Below are 12,267 nucleotides of genomic sequence, written 5' to 3' on the forward strand. Positions count from 1 at the left end.
TAGGCTATGTTTTCATTTTCTTCTATCGTTTCGCTTTTTTTCATGATCGTACCATAGAGATTGCTAAAGTATGATTGTGTAAGTGATTTGTATTCATCGGGAAAATTTTCCGCTATGAAGTTTTTTTTTCCCGATGAAAACATTTTGCGTATACGTATACGTGACGCACACTACGTACGACAAACGTCAGCAATCTCTATAGAGGTAACTCTAAGACTAGAAGGTCCCGAAATAACGTGATCAACTTTTTGGCTCAGCTCTGGTACTCTCTTCGGTCCCAAGCTAATCGATTCACCCCTCGAAACATAGGAAAAACCAATAACCCCTCATTTTATCTGTCAAACTTTCATAGCGAATCAAAACAAACATTGCGTAGTACTAGAATTTCGACTAGAATAGGGTACGTTAATCGTTTGCTTGGGACCAATAGGCTACTAAAGTGGTGAGCCAATTTAAAATCGTTAGTTTCGTATTGATTGTTGATCGTACTGCAGAAGTCTTCACTATTTTCGTTGTGCTTTTCATCATCAGCAGCAGTGTTCACTCGGCTGTCGACAAAAGCAGGCCACTCTCGATGTGTGCCACGCGATCGTCTGTTTTCTCGGCAGCAACCATTGTGTGGTTCTCCTCATTGTTCTTCATCAGCAGTTCTTTCGGTTGATGCGTCGTCGACTTTGGAAAGCAACCGTTTCGTGATGTTTGTGTGAGTGCTGACCACGTTTTGCGTCCATTGCTGCAATGGACGCGCTCTGACCCTCGTTGGCGTAACTGCCAGTCAATGAAACTACTAGAAGCGGCTCCAGTTCTGATGGAGGAGGCTTTTTGGATAGTGTGAGTGTCATGATATTTTGCATCACTGTGCATGATATTATAGCAATTCCATGGTAATTATATCAGAACTTTTTCCATTTTAAAAAAATTGGATTGAAAATGATTCCTTACAAATTGGAGGAAGAACACCGGGCTCCAGAGAGGAATTAAATAGCGAAAATAAAGGTTTAGCTAGCGCTTTTGAAAGTGACTTTATAATATAGGTGGTAAACCATCTGGTCCAGCACCCTTTCAAGCATCCAAGGTTTCAAGTGCACGAATGATTTCATCGACGGATAAATTACCAACTGTTATGTCTATCATTGGCTCTCGGAGATATGAAAAATATCGATAATCTCGCTCGTTCTCATCGAGTTGCTTAAACGTCATGAAAAAAATAAGTTACTGATCTCATTAGGAGTGTTGCCAGTCCTGCTGTTGAATTGCATTTTTGATGGACAGCTCCTTGATTTCTGTTTCTCTTTAACAAACTTAAAAAATTGTTTTGGGTCTGACTTAATGTTATTTTCTAACTTCATATTGTGTTCTCCATATGCAGTTTTCATCTCTAGATTCACATAAGGCCGAATAATATGTAAGATTTTCATCGTTATTATTACTTTTGTAAGCCTTATGAGCTTTCTGCTCTATATTTCTAAGTTTGAAGATCTGTCTATCGAACTCTATTGGTGCCTTTATATTTGTTCTCTTTCTTTGCTTCATTGGCGTTGTCTGCTCTAAAATACCATAATTAATTTGATAGAATACATCAACTGCTTGTTCTATGTTACAATTATGTAGTAGAGGTTGCTAGTCTATACAGTCAAATTTATTTTTATTTTTAAGAACGATGCAAACAAATTAAAGCGGAGTTGGGGACTCAGATATGCAAAAATCATCATCCATATTAGTGAATAGCAAATCTAAATAACAGTTATTAACTTGATTTAGTCCAATTTTTGCACATTTGTCGAACAGAGTATCGAAAAGAATTCATTTTCATCATGAACAATAAAATTGGCTGCACGTTGATTAAAATCTCCGTATATATGAACATTTGCTTCAGCCTCAAATCCTGAAATAATGTTATCTGTCAAACTAAAAAAATCGAATGATTCTTTTTTTGCATGGTCGAACTCCCTACATTTGCAAGTTGAAATTTGCTTTGATTCATACTCTACACTATAACCAACAATCAATACGAAACTAACGATTTTAAATTGGCTCACCACTTTAGTAGCCTATTGGTCCCAAGCAAACGATTAACGTACCCTATTCTAGTTGAAATTCTATTACTACACTATGTTTGTTTTGATTCGCTATGAAAGTTTGACAGATAACATCAGGGGTGTGTGGATTCATGCAGAACATGCAGGGGTGAGTGAAATAGCTTGGGACTGCTTGGGACCGTTGTTCTGGTACTGAGTGAGCCAAAAATAATAATGATTTTCTTCGGGACCCAGTGGTCTTAGAGTTACCTCTATGCTATTAATAAGGCGTCAGATAATAAGTTTGCACAAATTATGCTAAATCGTCTCCATCTTCCAGCAAAACTTGAGCATTCTGAAAGGTAAATAATTATTTATCTTTATTATTATTATTATTATTATTTATTAGTGACACTTTATCACTTCTGTGACATTCTTGTCGCATTATTTATCGTATTTATCTTTAACTATTTACCATAAAACTATTATTTTAGATTGTTTTCAGCGAAAAAAAAATCACAGAAACATTATCCAACAGCTCCAGTGATGAGCTCGGAGAAGCTTTAAAATCAGAGGAAACCGAATGGAATGCAATGAAATCTTCCGTCGGCAAGGCAAACGTGAGCTAGTGCAACAAAACTTATTTGTTTGAAATAACCTTTTTTTGGGAATTCTACACAGGGATTCTTCCTGCTGGACATGCTGCAGGAGGAGCGCAGGAAGAGGACGTAGAGACTAAAGGCGGCTATGTATACCCTAGACTCTCCGATGAGCCCTCCGAGGAACCTTCGACCTCCCCTTCGACATACATCGGAGGACTCAAATCAAAAACGCCTTCACGCGGAAATATACAATCCACTGACGTCAATGACGAGCCTGTATTGTTATTATTTTATTTATATTTTTAGCACATAAAATATATGAACTTGACAGGTAAACGTTATTGTTTGTACCATGAGTTTCATTTGAATTATACTCATAATCTTTATGTTCTACCGTGAAAAGAATGTTATAAACCTCACACATAAATTCTATTTACCAAAGCAAATGAAATTCATTTCTTATATGTCATTGAATTTATTGGTGGGAAACCAAATAATTATTATGTTCTTCAATCACATTTTTTATTTGTCAAGTCTAATTGCAAAAAACTATGTGGTTTCACACATAAAAGGTATATTAAAATTCACCTCGGTGAACAATGACACGAGTAACCTCAACATCGTCAACAGACAGAATGGCACCCACGTACTTCCACTTGATAGAGAACTTCTTGTGGCCGCGAAAGATCGGTATTCCAGACTGCCGATTAATTATCGACCTTCATTCCAATTTCAAAGAGGAGAGATACTAAATCCGTACCCAGCAAGTGTTGAATTGCCACGTTATGTTCAAGAACAATCGCCCAACTGGATGACTTCAACTGCAGAGAGTTACCAAAACTACAGATAAATATGTATTTCTACAGACTTTTCAGTGTTTTTAAAACCAAGATTCTGCATTCACAGATTACAGATTTTGAGGATTTAAACAGATTACACAGATTTTTAAAATTGATCAAACATTTCAAAACATTTCACACTTAGAAACATTGATGCAAATTTAGGTGCTCTGAGACTGACATATACGAGCGTCAATTTTGACATAAAATTGAGTCATAATAGACACGAAATTCAGCTCAATCAAACGTACTTTCAAACTTTTCAGTCTCGGAACACTTAATTTTACCAGGCATCACTAGTGCGCACAGGAATCTTGTTAAGGAGGGGCAATTTTTTTCTATGGTGCATTCAACCTGGGTATGGGGAGAACCTTAAAGTGCGTGGTGGATGGTGCTATCCACCCACCACTGTTTTCCTACTGTTCAATTTAGCTAATTTTATTTATTTTTTGCTCTTGTGGTGGTTCATCTTCTTCAATGCAAACTGCTTTGACAGACAGCCAATGGAAATTGGCAATTTAATTCCATCGACGATGTCGATAATGATTGGTTCGTTAAAAAGTTGTGATAGTAGGCTTTTAACCGAAATGATACGTTTGCTGCAATATTGTTGCCTTGGTGGTTGGATTCAGCTGAAGTCACGTCAGATGATGGTAATAGCACCGACAAACCGACATGAATGACCAATAAGAATCGCATTCTCCTTTCGCATGTAGACAGTGCGCATAGCAGTGAATAACATGGGTATCACTGCGATTTTGTTTGCCCAGCAAGTCGGTCGCTATCTTCCAATATATGAACCCTGTAGGAATCGGATCATCCGAAAAGACCGGCAGCGAAATGTTTGATTGTGTAGAATTGGTTCTGAAAATCCAGAATAACATAGAAAATAGTTTTTGAAGTTCCTACAATTTCTTGGAAGTTGGAGGCGAACCAGCCTAAGGCTGAAAGCCTCCTAAATAAAGCTAAATTAATTAATTAATTAATTTCTTGGAAGTTTCATGAAGTTACAGTTCGAATAATATTTTGATAGAAAAATATTGTAATAATTGTTTGCGTCATGCTCTTCTTTACAGGTTAAAAATATAAACCAATGAAAATATAACCTTCAGTGACCTTTCTAAAAATTTTGGCAGTACTTGGAACTGTTCTCAGAATTCAATTTCCTGAGGTTCTTCTCGGATTTTTTAGAACTCTCCTAAGAGCTCTTTTTAAACCTCTCAGAGGTCCACTTGAATTATATTAAGAATTCTTCACTTTTCTCAGAACACTTTGGAACTGAAATTCTTTTAGAGTTTTAGAAATTTTTCCTAGAATGAAATAGAAATTATCCTCGGAATTCGCTTGAAATTTTGCTTAAAATCCCTTTGGAATATCACTCAAAATTTTCACGGCATTCTTTTCGAAATTTTATTGGAATTATCTGCAGGATTAACTTGAAATTATTCGCAGAATTTTTATGGAATCATCCCCAGAAATCTTTCATTTTGGAGCTGTCCTCAGAATTCAATACCCTTGAGGTTTTTCTCGGAAGTCAAGTTTTAGTTGTCCGTCTATTCACCAAAACGTTGTAGTTTTTCTACCAGAAATGTTCAATAAAGCTTACCCCTTCACCAGAATTGTGCAATTTTTACATCAGGAATTTTTATTTCAGCTTGCCCCTCTAGACAGCAGATTGTTGCTAATCTTACACCATAAATTTTCAATAAAAACTTGCCCCCAGGAGATTTAATACCAAAAAATTTCAATTGAACGGAACTATGCAAATTTTCCACCGTTAATGTTCAATAAAAATTGCTTCTCCAATCTTCTGATTGGTGCATATTTCCTTTTTCCATTTTCCACCCGACATTTTCAATATATAAGTCACGTATACGTTTACGCAAAATGTTTTCATCGGGAAAAAAAGCTTCATAGCGGAAAATTTTTCTGATGAAAACAAATCACTGACACAATCACACTCTAGCAATCTCTGTCTTTACTCCGAACTAGGGTTATGATTATACACACCCTACTCCAATCCCTAGCTGACTGGCGTCAATATTATCGTACAAAAAGAAATCCATGCCACTGCACCTTAACGTGTTAGCCTCACTTGTTTTACATCTGTCAGTGGTTTGTTTACATGTACTTGAAAAAAAAAAATGATTTGATTTTTGTTTTTTATTTTTAGATTTTTTTAGAAAGAAATATTTTTCTAAAAGAACATATTTGAATAACATATCAGTAAAAAAACCGAAACATATTTGAAACATTGAATTCATCTATATTATTTAGTCATGTTTATTAAACCTCTTCGTGGATTAATCATAAAAAGACAAACCTTCTACAGACTACTACAAGATCAACTTAGTCAATATTGGCTAGAATATTTATATATTTCCGGAGTGATTTGAGATTTGGGCGTGATTGCTTTTGTAAACAAACACGTCAATCACCGATTTCTCAAGAATAAAAGCTCAATCTCGAGATTGGTACCACCGAGCAGGCTCGGCATTTATTGTTACTGAGATCTCAGCAAAATTTATGTTTGTTAGCCGCGATCTCGGCAAAATTCCCGTTTTTTAACTGAATCTCGACATTGTTTCTAATGTCCCGAATAGAAATTTACATTAGCCCAACGTTTGATTTTGATGTCTACATCAGCATCAAAATCAAATGTATGCCTGATGTCAAACATTAGGAAACATTATGATTTAGATGTATTTAAGCAACGTAACATGATGTATACATCAGAAATTTTGGAACAAAATTTTGCCATTCTAATGTCGGTCTGACGTCAAAAATTTCAATCTATTGACATTAGAACCAAACGTTTTAAGGATGTTTTCAGATGTACAAAACGTTAGAACTAAACGTTGTTCGGATGTTTTTAAATGTAAACGTTTTCTGATGTTTTCTAATGTAGATGTTTCCTGATGTTAGAAACAAACGTTTTTGGATGTTTTCAGATGTAAAAAACGTTAGAACTAAACGTTTTTCGGATGTTTTTATATGTAAACGTTTTCTGATGTTTTCTAATGTAAAGGTTTCCTGATGTTAGAATCAAACGTTTTTGGGTTGTTTTCGGATGTAAAAAACGTTAGAACTAAACGTTGTTCGAATGTTTTTATATGTAAATGTATTCTGATGTTTTCTAACGTAGATGCCTCCCGATGCTGGAACCAAACTTTTTTTTTTGATGTTTTCGGATGTACACAACGTTAGAATTAAACGTTGTTCGGATGTTTTTAATTGTACTTCGTGTTTGTTGTTCTCTGATCTTTTCAGATGTACAAAACGTTTAAAGTAAACGTTGTTTGAATGTTTTCAAATGTAGATGTTTACTAATGTTTTTAGATATACAAAACACTAGAATCTTACTTTTCAAATGCTTTCAATTATATTTACAACACATTAGAATTAGAAACATGATCGTGTAAACACTACACACCATTGTTGTTAGATAACATAATAAAAATGCGTACATAACAGTCAATGCTGAAGCTCCCGTTTCCCACCAGTCAGTTAACTGACCTTAGCTAACCTAATATCATTGCGGCAACTCTCTATGCGGCAGGGGAACTATGCCATTAGCGCGCTAAGAGTTATTAGACCACTGACATAGGCGCCAATTTGTAGGTGACGAGGCACTTGGTGACATTACAGCGAGCTTGACGATTGTTGCAGCATTTTTTTAGCAAACTACCAGTTAAGGTGTGTAGTGTTTACAAGATCATGTTTCTAGCTCTAATGTTTTGTACAATTGAAAGCATTGGAAAAGTTAATTCTCATGTTTTGCATAACCAAAACCATCAGAAAACATAAAATAGTACAAAAAAAATCATCCATTCTGGTAGACTATCTCTTAAATGCATACAGAATAGCCATTGCTTAAGCTCCCGTTTCCCACCAGTCAGTTAACTGACCTTAGCTAACCTAATATCATTGTGGCAACTCTCTATGCGGCAGGGGAACTATGCCATTAGCGCGCTAAGAGTTGTTAGACCACTGACATAGGCGCCTATTCGTGGGTGACGAGGCACTTGGTGACATTACAGCGAGCTTGGCGATTGTTATAGCATTTTTGAGTGAACTACCAAACAATCATGACAATGTGATCGCTGCGCCTCCAGATCTATGCCTGTTCTACAGATGATCCGAAAATGCGGAAAGTTTTGGGCTGCCAGTCTTCTACCTTATTGACGAACTGCAAATATATAATAAACAAAATTATTGTGCATGAAAAATATGACAATGGACAATGCTTGAGGAGCACTGGGAGTTTTCGAACGATGCGTGCTTAGGACCATCTTTGGCAGGGTATATGAAAATGGTGTATAGAGGAGAAGAATGAACCACGAACTGGCGTAACTTTATGGTGAACCCAATATCAAGAAAGTCGCTAAAGGTGGAAGGGTACAATGGGCGGGACACGTTGTAAGAATGCCGGACAACAATACCGCAAAAATGGTGTTTTTCCTCAAATCCGGCCGGTACAAGACGCAGAGAAGTACAGCGTGCTAGGTGGTTAGACCAAGTGGAGCAAGATGTAGGAAGTGTGGGACGCTCGAGAAATTGGAGATAAGCAGCCAGGGACCGAGTTAGTTGGCGCAACTTTGTTATACAAAACCAGATTTAATGCCTTATTCATACTCGAATCGGTTGAAAAATAGACTTAATCTTCTAGGTTACTCGATATCCATCCATTGCAAACAATATTTTGATAATTGTTTGTTTTGAGAGCTGGTGCACAGGTAGATTGAGGTTAAGGAAACGCCACTGCTTGTGGCCAATCTTGGGTACCATCATAAGGCTTGATGAAACTTATTCCACCCGGAAACATGTTTTTTCCGGAATTATGAAGTCATTATACGTTATGATGACATTTTGTATTTTTAAGTTACAAGAGGACGTTGTAAAGGATGAGTTTGACGTATAAAACCTGTGGATTTAATTTTCAGAGAGTCGCAATCAGCGTATTCATTAAATCACTTATGGCTAAGCTCCAATCGGTATTATCCTCGGATTAAATAACGATCAAGAATGTCCGGCTGCTTTGATGTCGACATCAGAGTTATTCGCTATACAAACAATTCTCAGATCATCCAAACAGGGGCGGTATTAAAAGTTAATCCGAGTTGGAGCTTACCGCCGCTTACTCTCTGAATCCAATATTGATAGGCTGAAAAAAAAAATGGTTTAAAAATGGAACCTAAATCCAAAATTTCATAAATTTTGGTTCACATGAACCACAGAGAACAGACATGGAGGCTCGAACAAAATTTCTCTAAAAACTTGTGTAAAGATTCCTATTCGACTTAAGCGCCACTAACAGCGACTTCCCCACTTAAAAAACCTCTTTGAAAACATGATGGCGCATGCGTTGCACAAATTACACTAGACACTAAGTGCTAGTAGCGCCAAGTGGCTATTTTCAACAGAAAATTTATAGATACTAGCGCCAAATTGGTCGAAAGTGGAAAATTCATAGAGAAAATCAGGAGATGCTAACACCACGTAACGGCGACGTTCCCACTTATTTTACACAAGTTTCTGACCGAGCTTCAACGTCTGTTCTCTGTGCATGAACTATGATAAATCAGTGCGATTACATTTGCAAATATCACCATTTTAGCGGCCCTCGCCATAGAGCGAACTCTCATTTAATGGATATTAATGTCATCTAATACAATTTATCGACAATTTAAATCTTGGTTTACAAATCGAGATGAATGTCTGGGAACGATAAAAATATATTTGTGCTCAGAAAACGAAGCTCGTTCAGATGATGTACAAAAATTTGTTTGTTTTTCGAAACTATACAACCCAATTCCATGTTTTCCACACGAAACGAAAATTAATGGCACTACACTAATAGCATTCCATGCCGGCGCCCGTGGTGTAGTGGTAAGAGTGACTGCTTTCTAATACCCCAATGGGTCTGGGTTCAATCCCAGCCGAGGTCGGTGGAATTTTTCTGAGGCATAAAAATCTCTGGTCACGTCTTCCTTCGGAAGGGAAGTAAAGCCGTTGGTCCCGGCCCATGTATGTTGAATGGGTGCGATATCCTACGCAGGTGTGGAAGCTGCCTTCCTGCACATTCGATTGCCGTCAATGGATGGCAATCGATGTCCGTTGGTGATTGGCACTAGATTGCGGAACAGAGACCGACGTTAAATAAAGGAAAGAAGAATAATAGAATTCCACACATTTTTATTGAAGAATTCCCATGTAAAATTCCACATGATTTACATGTAACCACACATAAACAGAATTCACCCAGAAGCACACATGAAATTTATGAGTCAAATGAATAGTATGCGTGGTTACACATGGCTTTTATGTGTGCACATATTCAGTATGTGTCCGACACATAGATATAATTTGTATTGCAAAAGTAGGACATATAGAAACAATCTTTGAAATTTTATCAGTGTGCAGGAATCCCCATCAAGACCCGTATTCGGTTTCCCCATCGGGACCCGTATTCGGTTTTCCCATCGGGATCCGTCTACGGAATCCCCATCAAGACCCGTATTCGGTTTCCCCATCGGGATCCGTATTCGGTTTCCCCATCGGGATACGTATTCGGTTTCCCCATCGGGATCCGTCTACGGTATCCCAATCGGAATCCGTATTCGGTTTCCCCATTGGGACCCGTATTCGGTTTCCCCATCGGGATCCGTATTCGGTTTCCCCATCGGGATCTGTCTACGAAATCCCCATCAAGACCCGTATTCGGTTTCCCCATCAAGACCCGTATTCGGTTTCCCAATCGGGATCCGTATTTGGTTTCTCATCAGGATACGTATTCGGTTTCCCCATCGGGATCCATCTACAGAATCCCAATCGGGATCCGTATTCGGTTTCCCCATCAGGATACGTATTCAGTTTCCCCATCGGGATCCGTCTACGGAATCCCCATCAAGACCCGTATTCGGTTTCCCCATCAGGATACGTATTCAGTTTCCCCATCAAGATCGGTATTCGGTTTCCCCATCGGGATCCGTATTCGGTTTCCCCATCGGGATCCGTATTTGGTTTCCCCATCGGGATCCGTATTCGGTTTCCCCATCGGGATCCATCTACAGAATCCCAATCGGGATCCGTATTCGATTTCCCCATCGGGATTCATATTCGGTTTCCCCATAGGGATCCGACTACGGAATCCCCATCAAGACCCGTATTAGGTTTCCCCATCGGGATCCGTATTCGGTTTCCCCATCGGGATCCGTCTACAGAATCCCCATCAAGACCCGTATTCGGTTTCCCCATCAGGATACGTATTCAGTTTCCCCATCAAGATCCGTATTCGGTTTCCCCATCGGGATCCGTATTCGGTTTCCCCATCAGGATACGTATTCAGTTTCCCAATCAAGATCCGTATTCGGTTTCCCCAACGGGATTCGTATTCGGTTTCCCATCGGGATCCGTCTACGGAATCCCCATCGGGATCCGTCTACGGAATCCCCATCGGGATCCGTATTCGGTTTCCCCATCGGGATCCATCTACAGAATCCCAATCGGGATCCGTATTCGATTTCCCCATCGGGATTCATATTCGGTTTCCCCATAGGGATCCGACTACGGAATCCCCATCAAGACCCGTATTAGGTTTCCCCATCGGGATCCGTATTCGGTTTCCCCATCGGGATCCGTCTACGGAATCCCCATCAAGACCCGTATTCGGTTTCCCCATCAGGATACGTATTCAGTTTCCCCATCAAGATCCGTATTCGGTTTCCCCATCGGGATCCGTATTCGGTTTCCCCATCAGGATACGTATTCAGTTTCCCAATCAAGATCCGTATTCGGTTTCCCCAACGGGATTCGTATTCGGTTTCCCATCGGGATCCGTCTACGGAATCCCCATCGGGATCCGTCTACGGAATCCCCATCGGGATCCGTCTACGGAATCCCCATCGGGATCCGTATTTGGTTTCCCCATCGGGATCCGTATTCGGTTTCCCCATCAGGATACGTATTCAGTTTCCCAATCAAGATCCGTATTCGGTTTTCCCAACGGGATTCGTATTCGGTTTCCCATCGGGATCCGTCTACGGAATCCCCATCGGGATCCGTATTTGGTTTCCCCATCGGGATCCGTATTCGGTTTCCCCATCGGGATCCGTATTCGGTTTCCCCATCGGGATCCGTCTACGGAATACCCATCGGGATCCGTATTTGGTTTCCCCATCGGGATCCGTATTCGGGATCCGTATTCGGTTTCCTCATCGGGATCTGTCTATGGAACCCGTCATCGGGATCCGTCTACGGAACCCGTTATCGGGATCCGTTTACGGAACCCGTCATCGGGATCCACCTACGGAACCCGTCATCGGGATCCGTAGCTTTCAGTATTTATTTATTCGTCAATCAAAACAAATAAACAGTAAACACACTCACTAACCTGCAAAGAGAACTTTGAACTCCCCGCCGGGATCCAGCTTCGGACTCGCTACCGGTATGTGGCTCCGGACTGGTGCACTTTCCTAAAAAAAAAAACATAATTACATTACATTAATTCACCTCAAAAACAGCCCACATACCTGAAAAACAGCCTTCCTTTTCCTAGGGTGAGACCAGCAGCCAGCAAGCGGAAAACTTGCTGATTAACCGCAACGTCGGACACCGAATCGCCACCAAAACTCGCGACGAACACAACGGCACTTTCCCGGACTAATTCGATCGAAATCGATCTTTTAACACCGCGAAAAAAAAACTGTACACGGCCAATGTGATCAACCCAAATTTGAATACAGTGTACTCAAAATCGCAAAAAGTGCAGGAACGCAGCGATGAGTAAATTTGCCTCATGTTTTCCTG

The sequence above is a fragment of the Ochlerotatus camptorhynchus genome, unplaced genomic scaffold (genome assembly GCF_037179485.1).
Source record: "Ochlerotatus camptorhynchus isolate MF236.1 unplaced genomic scaffold, CSIRO-AGI_Acam_v1.1 ptg000503l, whole genome shotgun sequence".
NCBI lineage: Eukaryota > Metazoa > Arthropoda > Insecta > Diptera > Culicidae > Ochlerotatus > Ochlerotatus camptorhynchus.